This window comes from Hermetia illucens, chromosome 2, assembly GCF_905115235.1.
Source record: "Hermetia illucens chromosome 2, iHerIll2.2.curated.20191125, whole genome shotgun sequence".
Lineage (NCBI taxonomy): Eukaryota > Metazoa > Arthropoda > Insecta > Diptera > Stratiomyidae > Hermetia > Hermetia illucens.
In genome coordinates this window covers 53,048,295-53,066,356 of record NC_051850.1, presented here as the reverse complement: position 1 = coordinate 53,066,356, position 18,062 = coordinate 53,048,295, and the positions used below count along the sequence as shown (strand labels likewise).

Below are 18,062 nucleotides of genomic sequence, written 5' to 3'. Positions count from 1 at the left end.
CATCTATAAGATATTCTCTGATATCTTACTAGGCCGGATAGCCCCATATGTTCAGAACATCATTGGCCCATACCAAAGAGGCTTCACTCCAGGCAAATCAGCAACAGATCAGATTTTCTCTCTACGGCAAGTGATGGAAAAACTGTTGGAATATGAACAACAGTTGCACCATCTTTTCATCGACTTTAAAGCCGCCTATGATAGCATAGCCAGGGTAAAACTTTACACGCCCATGAGAGAATTCGGTATCCCGACGAAATTGATAAGACTGACTAGGCTGATCCTGACCAATGTGCGACGCCAGATAAAAGCAGTAGAATCATTCTCAAGACCATTCGACATCAGCAACGGTCTACGATAAGGGGATGCCCTATCGTGCGTCCTCTTTAACCTGTCCCTCGAGAAAGTGATCCGTGATGCTGATGTAAATGCAAGAGGTAAGATCCTCTTTAAGTCCACCCAACTACTGGCCTCTGCTGACCATATCGCCATCATGGGAAGAACCACCCGAGACGTACAAACTGCCTTCATCCAGATCGAGCAGGCGACTATCGGGGCGAGATCTTGGGCTGCACATCAATGAAGGCAAGACAAAATATATGGTGGCAACGTTAGCACCGAAAACCAACCAACCAACAACATCAAACCGTACTGCTCAAACAGGAAGAATAAGGATAGGAGAATACAACTTTGAGACCGTTGACAATTTCTCCTATCTAGGGTCGAAAATCACAACCGATAACAGCTACGATGATGAAATCCGCGTACGGTTGTTGTCAGCCAACAGAGCCTATTTCAGCTTACAAAAACTGTTCCGCTCGAAACGTCTTACCATAGGGTCAAAGCTCTTACTGTACAAGACTGTGATCTTGCCTTGGAAAAGAAGATGAGGCAGATCCTGCCTGAGATGGAGCGATGGCGTAGGTCAGGACGCCAGACAACTTTTAGGGATATCGAATTGGTGGACCTCGGCGCAAAACCGGGATGTTTGCAGTTCCTTATTAAGGCAAGCCTAGACCGGATACCGGTTTTTGCGCCGTTGATGATAATACAGTCGGTGAAAACAAGCCGAATACAAATCGTTATACTATAGTATATTAGGGAGCAGCCACGCTGTTCTTGGGGTAGAGAAGAGGCGGTATCTGGTGGGTCCACTCTAAACGAGATGGAACTGTCAATTCTTTTTCCATTATTTCCCCAGTCATAAAGTAAATACGAATAAAATCTTTAAATGAAATATCAAATGCAATTGCACAAAGAAACTGCAAAACAAATTTTGGTCACAATAGTGATTGCAATTTTTGTAAGGCACGTTGATAATTGTTGTTTATTCTAGATCATCAAAAATAATTTTAACAGCCAGCAGATGAGTCGATGCTAGGCGCCGGCCGGCCGTTGGCAACATCGTAAGTTCGATTGAAAGCAAGCAAAGGAAAAGAATGCAGCTAAAAATAGGTGTGACGTAATATTCGACCTTGACCATGGTTAATTTGAAATATATTCAACTTCTTAAATCAAATGTGTGTGTGCTATGGAAATATCTTCCTAGGTTTCTGCTATATGGTTCATATGGGAGGACATTCCTAGTCATGTGTAAACATGCAGTATTGATTTTCGAGCAATCTAACTATCTAAGTATCTAAGATCACACCGATTTAAGCGAAATTTTTTCAACTAGGCTGTGAGTGAGTGGTTGCCGTGAAACTTATTTCCAAAAAAGAACAACTAGCCTATTTGTCCTGGTTAAATATGATATTTCTATATATTCTGATTACTGCTTCAAAGTTTTGCTAATGCTCATGATTCCATGGTATCCACACCCCTTGGTAATGCTAAGGCGAATTTGCAGATATTAACATGATAATTTTGATACAGACTGTATTAGTTTTATTTGAGTTCCTTTCAAATAAAAATTTATAAAAAACCTTACAAGGGTATTATCAGCAACATTTCTACTTTTCCCCCTTAATTATATAAACTGATGTAACTATAATATAACCGATTGCTCTGTTTCCTTCAATAATAGCGTTTTAACTTCCTTTTCCCACCCTGAGGTCCCCTAGGCTTCCTCTCTTGGTCCTGTCTATACACAACTGATCTTCAAACATTTCTGCTGTTTCCAATAAAATTTCAACATACACGTACAAGATAGATCAAATGTAGAGTACGACTTTTATTATTACAGAATCTGTAGTATTAGATCATAAAGGGGGCCAGGATCTTCTTCGATGAAAGATCCTTGAGACCGAGAGCCTGCGTTCTGATGTCAAAATTGTTAGAGGCAACCATGCTGAGACAATTCTGTTCCCAGGACCTTGGTGGGGTCAACTTACAGTACCGGGTTAATGGTAAGAGGAGAAACGTCATTGTTGCCTCTGCCTACTTACCCTATGATTCTTTGTGTCCTCCGCCCACGGAAGAACTAAGGGATCTGGTAGTGCATGCAGAATCAAGTGGCCTTGAACTTTTTATAGGTTGAAATACAAACGCTAGAGGAGAGAAGAGTTGAGCTCCTAGGCGACTAAGGACTCCTCTGGCGATAGAAGATCAATTGAAAACCCTGAATCACCCACTTTTAGAGTGTTTTGAAGAGGCTTGTCCTATTTCCCGAGGCCAACGTGGTAAAGCGGTTCCATGGTGGAACCGCGAACTTCAGAGAATCAGGAAATCAACCAGACGACTTCTAAATCATGCTCGCAAAAGCAATAAAGATGAAGACTGACTAAACTTCCGAAACTCACAGCGTGAATATAAGAGGCTCATAAAACGTTCGAAACGAGACTCTTTTAGAGCATATTGTGAGCAACTGTAAAGTGAAAGGGAAACTTCCAAGCTGTGTAGATTCCTTAATAAGGATGAGTCGGCCAAGTTGGATTCCCTTAGAAAACCGGATGGTATTTTCACGAACTCCAGAGTTGGGTCTATACAGACTTTCCGGGAAATACCCTCATCCGGGAGAACAGGTCTCAGAAGTGGGAAGAAGTGAATTGGCGGTTTCTGCAAACCTTTCAACTCAAATGTGTTGCAAGGGAATTGTGACACTGCGAGAGCGGCTGTTATCAATGAAAAGGCGAGAACTCCTATACAATCATTTGAACACTTCAAAGCACCTGGCATGGATAGCATCTGCCCAGCGATGTTAAAGGAGGGTATAGAGTACTTAGAGCAGGGGGATGTCTTGCTATGGGTTACGTGCCTTCTTTTTGGCAGAATGCAGTCTTCATATCAAAGCCTGGGAAAGATGAGTATCAAATCCAAAGAACTTCATTTTTGCTCCAATGTCTGGAGAGACTGGTTGAGCGTCACATTCGCGAGAAGGCGCAAAGGTCGCATCCACTGAATGAAAATGAAAATGCTTACCAACGTGGAAAGTCCTGTGAGTTTGTTCTTCATTCTTTTGCTTTCGACTGTGCGTCCTTCCGAAAGCTCTATGGTGTCGCCAGAGATTGCTATGTGCTCAAGTGCGTATTGATCGCTACCTAACATCAGAAACGTCGAAAGGCTGTTTTCAAGGAGGTGTGCTATCGCCACTTCTGTGGAGTATGCTTATCAACTTACTACTATGCCAATACACGTTTAAGCTTATGTGGATGACGTGACTGTGTTGGCTGTTGGTCGAGATCTCGGAATGGTGTGTAAAAATACCCAACGCACCGTTGATTTGATTGACAGTTGATGTCTCAGGTATGGACTTTCAGCAAATTAAAATAAAACCAGAAAACTGAATGGTCTTTGCCTTCCAAAGATGAGGGGTACAATCCTTCAACTCTCCGAAGAAGTGAAATATCTGGGAGTTATTCTAGACAAGAAGCACAGCTTATGGGCTATGTAGACCTGTGTGGACCTTTGCCTCGACATGGGGACTTACGCCTCAGATAGTAATGGGGAAATATGTTGCTATCATTAGGTCGATGTCCGGTTATGCATCCGTGGTGTGGTCGGTTAAGGTGAAATAAAATAGTTTGCGCTGTAAACTAGCAACACTGCAAAGAACTGTGTGTCTGGGTATTACCGGTGCCATGAGCACCACATCCGGCGCAGTTCTGAATGCATTACTCAATTTGCAGCCCTTGGATTTGTTTATTCAGAGCACTGCAATGAGAGCGGCTCATAAACTAATTCGATTAGATCTATGGGAAAACAACGGACGTGGGGCACAGAGCATTGGAAGAGTCATCAGGAGAACTTAATCTAGTTTTTGCAATACCTTCCGATTCTCAGATCCCCATACATCTGTTTGGTAGAAGATATGATTTTATCTTGAAACGAAGAGAAAACTGGGACGAACCAGAAAAATGCGTGCCAGGATATACTGACATCTTCTATATCGATAGCTCAAAAACAAAATGGTTCTGGAGCAGGAGTCTACCTCTTGAATAAAAACGAAAAGTAGGCTCTTCCTTTGGGACAATACGCAACGGTCTTTCAGGCTGAAATGTATGCAATCCTAAGGGCGGCAACCTGGATGATTGACAAGCGGTTGGGGGGCAGGCGCATCGCAATCTGTAGCGATAGTCAAGCTGAATTGAGGGCTTTGAGTAGTACTTTGATCACTTCAAATTCGTTCAGGAATGTAAAAACCGATTGAACTCTGTTTCTAGATTCAATACGGTGGAATTACTCTAGGTACCTGGTTATTGTGGTGCAGAAGGAAATGAAACCTCGAATGCCTTAGCAAAAGAGCATTGGCTGATGCTACTATCAAAAACTGGGAACAAGCTTCCCATAATGACAGGTAGCGAAGCCTTAATGCTGCTAGACACACCAAACTTTTTCTGTCAGAACCAAACATAGGCGCTGCCTATGGACGCATCAGATATCAGAGTCTTGGTGCTGGTGGACTCCAACTGCAGTGGGTAGCATCACATCCACTAACGGAAATCCTGCGATACATAAACGAATCCGCGGTATTTCGTTAGACGGGGGAATCGAGCATAATGGACCACTAAGGTCTGAGTGATTACTCCCCCACCTTAAACACACACACCACTTATTAATCGAACTAGTTAGATATGCGAAATGCGTATTTTTTGAGCTAAGGATTATAATTTGGATTATATGCTCAGGTAAGTAAACCTATCATCATCAACGGCGCAACAACCGGTATCCGGTCTAGGCCTAAGTAAGTAAGTAAGTAAACCTATGCTTCCAATATATAATTAAAAAAAAATAAAATATTAAAAATTATATCTCCAACCAAAATTCAATTTTATCTTTTTTCCCAGCGCCTTCTCCACTTGCAAAAATTGGCGTTAAGATCGACATCGCAGGCAAGCAGCTAGCAAGTCAGAAAACCGGAAGCTAGACGCTTCAGGTATGAAGAGATTTGAGTGTGCATTCGCCCCATTAGTACGTAACACGTAATATCTGCATATATTATGTGAAATTATCCACTTTCAAGTGATATTGACATTCAAAGTCTTCAAGCTTTTATAGCTTTGTTAGTAATAGTGCGATTTTCACTAAATTTGGTAGAATCATGCTCTATGCTGTAGCCAACATTACTGCAAATTTTGTAATTCTAGGATGAACTTAAGGGGGTTTTCCTGCCAATTATTAAAAATTATAGTAATGTACTATTACTAACTTTATTTCAACAGATTTCGGTATGTAGGGTACTTCGGAGCCTAGGCACCATATAGTGGCAGCCTCCTGTTTTTTAAGATTTTTCGGTTTGGTAGTTTCTGAGAATGGGTCCGTTAAAGAAATTATCACTTTCAACCCCCCGCACTCCCTCCTTAATGAAAAGATTTTCTGCTAAAATTTATGATAAAACTATGAAACATCGCCTGTTCGACGATCGGAACCAACATCGTCGCCATTCATGTAGATAGTGTCTACTAGGTAAGCAAAGCACAACGATGATCAAGTATGTCATCGTCTAGGAAACTAACCCCTCCTATCCTTTGAACTAGGACTTTCCAGAAGTTAAAAGGACAGTCCCCAGGGAAATTGGCGTTTCCATTTCATCCATGAGCTATTGTATCTATCGTCACCATTCGAGCGTGCTCCACTCAATTGCCATAAAAACTGTCCGAGTGTGTTGCTTACCTAAGACGGTACACGCGGCGACCGAAATTAATCACATCAAACATTGCCGTATCAATCATTCCAGAGTTGAACTTGAAATTGCTGCCAAGAAACCAAGTGCTTGTGGCATTGAGCTCCACTATTGAAGGACTCATCTTTTCCTATTGAATTTTCCCCCGAACTTTTCTAACATGGGTAAAGCTCAAGCTTTTCATTCTAATTATTCGGAAACGCGTAATGTGACCGCAAACGTGCCGAAAATAAAATTCTCTGCCCAATCATATTTCCAAAGAAAGACGTCATCATCCCATCTTGATACGTTGTCAAGGTCGTGTAAAGTTTATTTGATGCCGTATCTTCAAATTGTACAAATACGTTTGTGAATCTAATGCCTACAGTATGTTGTGATTGAAATCGGCCACAAGGGAAATTAGAAATGATTAAAAACATATAATTGAATGAATACAAGGTAAATCAGTAATTGCTAGTACCGTTGATGCTATATTATTTCTAATATAGGTTTTGAAAGAAATTTGCGAAGATTTCCCAAATGGTGCAACTTTGATTCAAATGCCTAAAAATAAATTTGGTTGAGATACTCGTATAATAAAAAAGCCTTTGAACTTGAGGGGACGCCAAAAGGAAAAGTTTACAAAATCGAATTTTTCCCTTTTAAGAAAAAAATACTTAAAAAATTCTGATGGTTTATTCCTAGCTCACAATACACGCGATACACTTTGTTTTTCGATATTTACGTTGTGAGGAGAAGGTTTTTGTGTTGTTTTCTGTGCTAAGGTTTCGATTAGAATCGTAAAGAAATCATTCTCTTGAGAAGTTTAAACTTAATTAAAAACGATTATTTTCTGCGTCAGGTGGGAATTTTCCAAACCTCTTTGTCTAAATTAAAATCACCATCGATGGTAAGGACTAGCCTGTGTGTACATCAATCTTTTCCTGGGCGTTCCTAGCTCTCTTTTGAGCTGAATATTTATTCGTCTATGGTACAGGAGAAACGGAATTAACGTCAATCAGCATCATTCCATAATTTCATTCAAATGCCGATTGTTGCATTTTCTGAGACGGTTTTGAAGGCAGAACGCATCTTAAGGGATGTCCTCTTGTACCGCGATCAGTTTATATGTGTTAAATGAGATCAGAAGTACCATTCCTCAGAGTAAGATCGAGCTCATCACTCTGGCTATATGATATTTGTAAGTATAGCGCAGCCTTCTACATTCGGTATAATCTGATGCTAGATGCGATTACAACCAGTGCTAAGTCGCCGGCGTACCCCACCATCGTGGCTTCCTCTGGAACCACATAAAGATGAGGTTATTCACGGCCACCTTAAGGACCTGATTTGGTATGCCGTCCAATCACGTCCACGTCTTTGATTACTACGGAAATTGCCGTCACATTCAGAGATCCGTGAAAGAAGTCAGTTCCGTCTTTTGCGAGTAAATAAACCCCTGGGTGATTTTTAGCAAGAAGAAAGGGCAGGTGATCTGTGGAGATAATCACATTCTATAAGCGATCGCGCAAGAGCTTACCTCCGCGTCTGGGCAAAGCTCCTTAGAATATTCTCTCGTGATCCCCTGGAGAGCCTCCTTGAAGTTTTTACGGCCTTCTTAATAGGCGTGTTCTCTTTGCACCTTAGCATCACCTTAAATCAGCCTCTGAGCCGTCCGTCGGGGTAGCTAACCATAAGTTATGTAAGTATGCCTACGAAATGAACTGGGGAAGAGACGGGTCATATTTTTTTTTTATTGTGAATTGTGTCACATGACAGACTCTTTCTCTGCAGACCCTAAAGGTTTGTTCATCCAGTCTGACGTCCTTCCCCGTTGTGGGCATGATGGCTTTCTACCCTGTGCTTCCCTCCATAGTTAAAATTGATTGTCTAGTAATCGCTGCCAGGACATACCACACATTAGTGCAGAGCAAAAAAAAGGTCAGGTTTACAGCTGAAGGCTTTCAATCTCCAGACACTCCAATAACGCTATGTAATAATCGCTGTAGATGGTTTTACTCTTCTCAAGACAGTCGTTGAATAGTATACCATGCTAATCGCAGAGTACTGATGCCATAGCCCTGCGAGCCGACTGTTGCGTGCCATTGTCACAAATGATATGTCCAACATGTTCCTTTGATATCTTTACAGCTCAACTATCTCGATCAACTTCACTTTGTAGTCATTCAAAATTGTTTGTGGACTTTTTTGATGCGTCACCTGCGGTGCTCATTTGGCCTCGTCTAAACTTGGCAAAGCAAATCCCAACGGTTGATTTCCCCGATGCAAAGTTCGAGTACAATTTATCAAACTAAACCTTGGCTTCGACAGTATTTTTTTCACCAAAAAGCAATGCTTTATTAACACACGAAAATCCTTTTTATCCATTTTTTTTAAACTGACAAAAGTTGCTTCACTCAAGATGCTCTGTTCCACAAACTAATAGTCCAATAGTTGCCGAATTTACACACGTGTCTTTTGGAAGTTAGAGTTAACTAAAAATCATATGGATTTAATAGCCAGCCCACCTGGTATATACCGCTTATCTTTGCCTATACAAACCCACTAGCCGTCTGACTCATGCTATATTTTATGGTTTGGCGACCGTTTATCTGTCGGTCAAACCCAATTTACTCCAAAAGGGATAAAGCCATATGTAGCAAGGTGGAGTACAACATTCTTTTTTACAGAATATAGTCATGTGAGGAATCAATAAAAGAGTTCAATTAGTAATTTTTGAAACTAACACAATTTTTAACATCGTTTGGAAAGTAATGGATTTACAACTCCAAATGTTGGTTCTCAGAACCTATCCAATCAAACAAATCTGAAAAAAATACGATGGGGGAGTCCAGAGTTATTTCAGGTGACCACGATGGATGGGCTGCATGATTTTCACCCTATGCCCGGTTTTTTTTTCTTACGATGTATAAAGGAAAAACGACTTGTGAAAACTGTAAAAGTTTTCTCTTATTAATTATAATAATAATCGTTGGCTTAACAATCCATATTGGATCAGGATCTTGAAGGGTATTAGAGCACTTCAAGACCGTAACGGTACACTACAGTACACTGTGGGAGACGATGTGGTCAGCATTACGCTCTGATTTGACTCAGGGACTCATTCACAGTTGAGTCCAGTGGTATCCGACGTTAAATCACGATACAAATCTCACTGCCACCAGTGAGATTTGAACCATGACCTTCCGTACGATAGCCTTGTGCACTAACCACTCAGCTATTCGCACATAATTGGTCCTTTAAAATCACCCTACATCAAATTTAATCTCGAATTGTGATTTTGATTTTAAACCTATCCGGATGATAATTTTTTTTCCGCATTATTGTTATTAGCATTGCTTATATATCCATTTAACGAAATATTTGGATTATTGAAAACATATTGTGTGACTATACTGTTTCATAATTATTCACGTGTTTCTGTGATCACCGCAGAAATAACTAGACACAAAATCGATGGTCAAACTTTCGAAAGTTCATTCTATACGTTCCAAATCCATTTGGTATCCTTCAGTTTAAATAAAAATAAAAAATCAGTTTCCGAATATTTGAATTCATGGTACAGAGACGAATTTATGGAAGTAGAAAAACTCGCAATAATTCAATATCGAGGCTACAGTTAAATGTAGCACTAAAAACGAAAAACAAAGCTCCTTTGAAAGAGTCGAGGTTGAAAATCTTCCAGTATACTATTTTAACGAAAGGAAAACTTAAATGGACAAACAAGTATTATATTCATACCTTGATTCTTAGGATATCTTAAGTATAAACACTTACCTCAAAAAGCATTATTGCTGAAACGGAGTCAACTAGGCATCGGAAAAGGCACATTTTTTTGTCAGCTTTGCCTCGTGATGTGACTGTTCAACCAATGGATCAGAGTGTAACTGCTGCAAAGAAAAACACAAAACAAATTTACTAAAAGGATTCAAAAAATATAGTTATACTATTCTCATAATTTATGCGACACGCATTTTTTGGGAGTCAGTTAAGCGACGAAAGGCTGCCCTCAAGGAGGTGTGCTATCGCCACCATTGTGGAGTATGTTGATCGACTCACTGCTGTGCCAACTGCACAATCTGCCAGTACATGGTCAAACTTATGCGAATGACATAACTGTGCTAGCTGTTGGTCGAGATCTCGAAACGGTGTGTAGAAATACACTACGCGCCGTTGATTTTGTTGTCAGTTGGTGCCTCAGGCATCCAGTAAATCCAAATAAAACCACAACAGTATTATTCACAAAAAGGAGAAAACTGAATGGACTTTGCCCCCCTGAGATGAGGAGTACTACCGCTCAACTGTCCGAAGAAGTGAAATATTTGGGAGTTATTCTAGACAAGAAGCTTCTTTGAAACAAACATGTAGAGATATCTCGGATGCCCATACATCTGTTTGGTAGAAGATATGAAGTTATCTTGAAACGAAGAGAAAACCGGAACGAACAAAAAGAATGCGTGTCAGAGTATACTGACGTCTTCTACACCGATGGCTCAAAAGCAGAACAACGTTCTGGAGCAGGAGTCTACCTCTCGAATAAAAGCGAGAAGTTGGCTTTTCCCTTTGGACAATATACAACGGTCTTTCAGGCTGAAGTGTATGCGTCCTAAGGGCGGCAACTTGGATGATTGACAAGCGGTTGAAGGACAGTCGCATCGCAATCTGTAGTGATAGTCAAGCTGCATTGAGGGCGTTGAGCAGTCCTTTGATCACTTCAAAAATCGTTCAGGAATGTAGAAATTGATTGAACTCTGTTTCTAAATTCAATACGGTGAAACTACTCTGGGTACACGGTCATTGTGGTGTAGAGAGAAATGAAATAGAATAAAGTAGGAATTCTTCAAAATGATACGTATCCATCCTGTAATGAAGAAGTGGATCCCACGGAACAAACCTCCCCTTTTGTTATATCTGCTTGGAACCCCCAAAAAAGTTTTTTTAGCATTTTTCTGGAGAACCTTTTTAAATTATATTCCCCAAGTAATATACAACGGATTAAGTAACTCTTTAGGAGCAGGAAAAAAATTTATTATTGATAATTTTTCACAAAATGGCGGCTATAGGGTCATACAAGCAAAACAGAATTTCTTGTCTTTCACGGCGAGGATCACAATCTAGAAGCATAATATTTTTTTTTTCGTGAACTACATAAATGTAGCTAGTGAAGAATACACAATTATACCTCTAGAGTTTTTTTTCGCAGAATGACGGGTCTTAGGAAGAAAGATTGCTTTTTCGCCGAACATGCATGGGGTCTTGCGCCGAATGTGGTAATGTGGGGTATCAAACGAAAGGTCTCGGCCTAAATCTGCCCTGACATTTGATGCAAAAGGGGAAGTGAGAGGGCTGGAAAGTGATCATTTTTTTCACGGGCTCATTCTCAGAGGCTACTCAACCGAAACATCCGAAGAAAATCAGAAAGCTGCCACTATACCGCGTATAGGTTCCGGAATACCCTCCATGCCGATATCTGCTCAAACAACGTTAATAATAGTATATATCTATATTTCTTAGACATTAACTACAAACCCCCTTAAATTTATCATAGAATTAATATAGGCAGGCAGGCAATACAGCATAAAAATACAAACTTTGGTGGATATCGGATTTTGCACAAAAGAGTCATTAATAATTGGTGCAAATTTTCTGCAATCAATGACTTTGACGTAATATATGTATATAATTATGGACCAGGTGCAGATGGGACAAATACCTATTCAAATATTCTCACATATATAAGATAGAAAGGCTCTGTGTATACTTTTCATACCTAAAGTGTCCCGCTCTGGTTTCCCTTCTTGTTTAAACTTGATCCAACTTTTCCTGCATTTTCGATCAAACCGTGATCCCGAAGAAATGTATAAATACAGTTTTGTTTAGAACAAATACAGTAATGGCCTGAACTAGCACTAACAGGATCAGCTGGGAAATAGGATTTTGAAAAATTTGAACAAATTGAATTTAAAAATCACCCTCATTTTGTTAACTAAAACATAAAACAAGTCGGGAAGCCGGAAGCTAGAGGCTTCAGGTATGAAAGGTTTTGTGATTTCTTTTATAAAAACATTTGAGTGGATATTTGTCCCATTAGTACCTAACACGCAAATGAAAGGTATCGATTAGCACTTTCCGAAGCCGGTCTCGGTTTTGACAGTTGTTGGAAAGATTTTTCTCAACCGAAAAAACTGAAAAAATTAAGAAACTGCCACTATATGGGGCTTAGACTCCGAAATACCCTCCATACCGATTCAAATAAAAAAAAATAAAGTTAATAATAGTATGATACTAAAATTTTTAGTGATTGGCTGCAACACCCTCTTAAGCAGCAATATAGGCTATAATATGAAGCATGATCCTACCACGTTTGGTGGAAATTGCAGTATTACTAACAAAGTTATAATAGGTCAAAGTCCGCGCTTCTTTGCAAATTCAAGACTTTGAATGTCAATATCCCCCGAAAGTGGATGTTCTCAAATAATATATGCATATACTACGTGCTACGTACTAATGGGACAAATGCACACTCAAATTTTTTTATAAAAGAAATACACAAAACCTTTCATACCTAAAGTGGCCAGCTTCCGGTTTTCCGTCTGTAAGCCAAATTTCGCAATACAAGCCTCACTGACGGGTTTCTTCAGACGAAACCACTTTCAGCCAAAGTGACTATGTGCTAATCGAACGTCGGCACCTCTCAGACTCAATCGCGGTCCAATATATTGTGACGAAAATCACTTTGGATAATTATGTGTGACGTCAACGTAAATCGTTGTAATGACAATTAGCCAGGACACCAAAATTGTATAACAGTAGGGCGAATATTTAGTAACGATAATTCCTAACAGATGACTCTAACGTGGGTAGAAAGATCTTGTCGCAAAGTAGTTTTCTAGTAAAGTGTTTACATGCCTTTCTGGAATATTCCGCGTAGTATAAAAGGGCCGGAAATCCGCCCACAAAGTCAGTCTGGTTCTAGAGTTAGAACGGATCGCGTCGGTTATGAATACGCCTCGAATTGTATCAGTTAAAAAATTGTTCTATAATTAATTATAAAGTACGTTTGTATAATTTAGCGTTTAATAAACGATTATATTAAAGTTATAGAACGGGTTTTTCTTTAGTGCTACGCAATCCAGTGATACGGGCCTACAGAAAGCAAATAACGTAACTAGTGACGAGTACTTAAAGTTAAGAACGTAACAATTGGTGACAGCGACAGGATTACAAAGGAAATCGTAACAATCGGTGACAGCGGTAGAAGTACGTTCAGGAAATATGTAACCATTGGTGACAGCGATAGAAGTACGTAAAAGCAAACTCGTAACAATTGGTGACAGCGTTAGGATTACGAAAAGCAAATTCGTAACAATATGGTAGACTATCCTAATGGCATGGTGATCCGGGCTCGAATAATACCATCTCGAATCCCCTCTGACAATCAGGTGAGAGTGAATCCTAAAACCATTCATAACAAAGACCAACGTATTACCTATAAGGGGGAATTGGGTGCCGCAATAAGCACAGCTAACTGAAGTTTTGGATATGAACTATCAACAAATGATGCTCACAGCCACCTGAAGAATGTTATCATTTATACGGCCACAAACATATTTATTGCATATTAGTTCTTCGACGCACGAATGCTGCATGACAGCAATACAGAAGAAGAAACGCGAACACATGTAAATTCCTATCACAAACTACGTTGAGGCGGTTGTAAAGAGAAAAATAAATGAAAAAAATATTCCGCGCCGAAGCTGTTTCCACCAAGCATGGAAAAAACAGCCAATGCAATTCATCGAAGTACGAAACACAATTCGCCAGGATTCGATGGAATTACAGCCAAACTGGTTAAATATGGAGGCGGCCAAGTACACCAAGCAGTTCACCAACTTATGCTCAAGTTACGGCATAATGGAAAGGGCAACCCGAGATTAAGGTCCTGGGGATTTAATGTGTGGGACACGGACTGATTTGGAGTCCACAATCAGAGCTTTGCCATAACTGGCACAGTGGTACTGGTTTATACGATGGGCTAAATATTCATATCAGTGGGTGCGAGGCCCATCTAACACTTCTGCTGCAACTAAGGGGTACGGCGCCCGAGTTGTACAGCGGAACTCCACAAGGGGCTCTGGCTACGACATGGACACAACCACCATGAAACTAAAGGAGCCAACCGAAAAAAACCAGACGAGAGCATAGTCTTCTAGAGTTGCCCTAAAACATATGCTTTCAGAGGGCCATCCTGGTTCCCATAGTACCAGATAACCTCCGGTGAGAATTCGTGGTAGGCGCCACTTCAGATGTGACCCTTGTAGAATTGGGTACTTGCCTTCATCTAGACTAAGAAGGCGACTATCGGCGTGAGCTCTTGGTGTGCACATTAATGAATAATGATGATGATTGGGGTGACAATTGAATTAGACGTGGGCCTCGACGTGTGTTAGTTGAAGTTCGTAAAGTCATACTCTAGGACTGCCGTACATTGTAAGAGGCGATGTGGTCGGCATTGCACTGATCCGTGATTATGGCCCTAATTTGACTATGGTACTCATTCACAGCTGAGTCGACTGGTATCCGACGTCAGATTACGATACAGATTCCACTGCCACCAATGAGATTTGAACCGTGACTTTCCGTACGACAGTCTTGTGCTCTAACCACTCAGCTATCCGGACACCAGGAGTAAGAGAAATTGCAACCTATTAACCGCGTTCGGGAGAAGAATCTTCCAGAAGAAGAATTTTTGGTCCCCTAGAAGTGGATGGGAGATTCTGGTCTGCTTCTGGATAAAATCCGGCTTAATAAGTTGTGGTGGGCAGGTCATTTAATCCATATGAATGAGGGTGATCTAGTTCAGAAAATCCGTAAGGGTAATATTGGTGGTAGAAAAGGAAGACGTGGCACGGGACCCTGTCTCAGATGAAGCAAAGGCGTAGGCCAGGACCCAAGACAGCTTTTAAGGATATGGAATTAGTGGACCTCGGTGTAAAAACCGGGATGTCTGAAGTTCCTTGCTAAGGCAGGCCTAGACTGGATACCGGTTGTTGAGCCGTTGATGATATTTACCAATAGTGAGCAACAGGATGAAGGCAAGTTTGAATTTAAGTACAAGTTATGAAACGAGTAAATAATATCGTTTATTGGATACAACGGAACGAGCAGTAACAGCGCAAAGCTGTAGGTAGTAGACCTACAAAGATTGGCTTGGGGTTCTTGCAGGAGAGCTTTGAAAGGTTCAAGTTTCTACATAACGATAACAAGCTTGAGTATGGAACGATACTATTTCCAGCATTATATGTTCCCCAGATCAGAAAAGTATGGTTTGATCTCCTAGCCTTGCAGCTATTCCGAGGTTGAAGATAAGTCCGGAAAGTTCAGCCATATTTAGACAAACAACAACAACCGCTGATTCAGAAACAAGTCGACCAACGGGAGCTCGGCGCTACGGATGTGAAAGCTTTTGTTGATTTTTTATGCAAGAATATTTGATTGCACACACACTTATATATATCTCGTGGGGAGTAGTAATTTGACGCTAAAGGGGTAACTTTGACTTATAACTTTGTTAATAATTGTATGATTAGAATGAACTTAAGGGAGTTCACAGTAAATTTTCAAAATATAAGAATATTCTATTATTAACTATATTTGAACAGATATTAGAACGGGAAGTATTTTGAGGCCTAGGCACCATGCGACTACGTTGATTTTTTCCAGATCTTTAGGTTGGATAGTTTCTGAAAATGGGTACTTGAAATAATTGACCTTTTTCGGACCCCGTACTTCTCCCCATTGCAACTAATGTCAAAACTAATATCTGCTTCGAAACCCACAGGACTATATTCGGTGAAAAAAAACGTACACCCCTTTTGCATGTATGTTTACCCCTTTTCTACTTAAACTCAACGCAGAACGATACTATTTACTATAAGCAAGGGGATTCACAGTTGCCAACTTTCCACCAGATTTTGTATCAATAGGAGTAACCGTTTCTGAGGAAATGGATGTGACAGACAGGCAGACAGACAATAAACCCCTTTTAATAATGTTTTGTTTTCAACAACTTCAACCTTAGAAAATCAAGTAGGGGAAAAGGTTTTAAATTTGATGAACAGTCTAAAAGGTCACAACGTCATTATTGATTTTCGTCAAACGGGCACGCAGAAATTTGCTTCATCGCATAATCTGCTGAGCAATTTGTCTGAAAAAAAACAATGATTCCCTCTCTTATATCCAGGAATCAGAGCACACGCGAACCTTACGCTTACGCAGCATTTCATCAGTTCGGTGTCAGTCAGGATGAAAAAGTTATAGCAAACTGATCGTGTAGAGTATTTCTATGGTAAGGATTGATGAATATTTAAATTTTTAAATAAAATCTGTCAGTCTCGCTGGATTGAGTTTAGTGCAGTTGTCCCTGTGTTGTTAATCGAAACATGACTTCCAAATGGTTCAGATGTTGAAATGCATGCAACAAAAATTGCTTATTGTCGTCTTGGTTATCGATTGGCCTATGACAAACTGATGAAATACTGATCATGTCGGGTAGGTCTACGAGAAGAAATGCTGTTTGTGCCGCAGCTTATCTTATTACAAGGGCATTTACAGTCGCGTTGTGTATATCAAATAGATGATTGGTCTTTTCCATCAATTTATCATTTGCGTGAGATTTAATTGCTTAATTTGGATGAATAATAACAATAATGAGAAATCCAACACAAAAATTATTCATTTCATTCAAATCCATCCAAGGAACACGTGTCGCAGAAAACTCCCCCGAAAGAGATTAACGTGTGTCAATTTTAAAGTTTTATAAAGGTTGATAGGAAATAAGATGCGTTTGGAAAGAGCTCTTTGATTGCGGCCAAAAACCTCAAGTTTGTATCACTGGTTGCTACTTTCAACATATTAGATAGCCAAATAATAACATTTTCTGATTTATACATTATGACTTTAAATAACCACTGTGAGAATTATAAGGACTATATACATATGGTATTACATGTATGATTGCTTTAACACTAGGAATTCTGTTGTTTCTCGTATTCTTCTGAAAAAGTGCCAGATAGGCCTGGTGATATCATAGCTTTTAAATTTTGCAGAGTAAATGAATTCTACATGTAGTATATATTGACATGGATGCCCTTGAATCACCTTGTTTACACGTTTCTTCGGGTGAATAATAAAGTCGCTGCTTCGAATTCTTTCGAAAAATCTGGAATATATTTTTACTTGTGTAGTATAGTACACTCACTCAATTGCATGCATGGAAAAATAGAATGAAACTACCACTATAGCATCCGGATATTGCGTATATATCGAAGATTAGAAAGTGAGTAAACAAACGCGTACACATCTTTTTACACCATTTTTCATGATAAGCTGATAATATGTGTATACTCCTAAATTATTTATTTCTTAGACTTTGGAGAAGAATGGAAATTTCGCAAAAATTAAAATTACGCCATAGAATATAACATATAGATCAAACTACATCTAACACTCAGAAATCAGATAGGGTTTCAAGTCACTGGAACAATCATCGTTCTCAGAAGGTAGGATGAACCTGTATTATCCGTTTCAGGGAAAAAAGATCTTGAATATAAGTTGGAAAGGAACTTTCTCGCATATAAAAAATCGGACATCGCTCATAGCCAGCAATGGAGCTGCCACTGTAAAGTTGGACGCAAATCGCAACGACGTAACGTCAAATCAATGATCGAACTCGATTAGTTATATAAAATAAATTCGGAATTTGATCTTAAAAAGCGAAAATAAAGGATGATAAAAACATCTTTGAAATATGTACATTGACTGGGCACAGTCCAGCTTTTCCATTCTAGGTTATAGTACATATGTAGGTGAACGAGGCACTGAACTAGTTTTTAGTGTAGAGAATATTCAATAATGAAAGGTATTCGTGCCTACAAATTAAAAAACATTTAGGTGTAAAAAATAGTCAGCCGCACCCCTTTCAAGTAGGACAGTCGTAAAA

General features: G+C 39.8%; 1 long non-coding RNA gene across 1 annotated transcript; it reads left to right on the top strand.

Annotated features, from left to right (window-relative positions):
• Positions 1–17,262: 17,262 nt before the first annotated feature.
• On the top strand, positions 17,263–17,691 carry LOC119647430. The gene is made up of 2 exons (XR_005248869.1): positions 17,263–17,399; positions 17,490–17,691. It is a non-coding gene; the product is annotated as an uncharacterized LOC119647430 (long non-coding RNA).
• Positions 17,692–18,062: the final 371 nt, after the last annotated feature.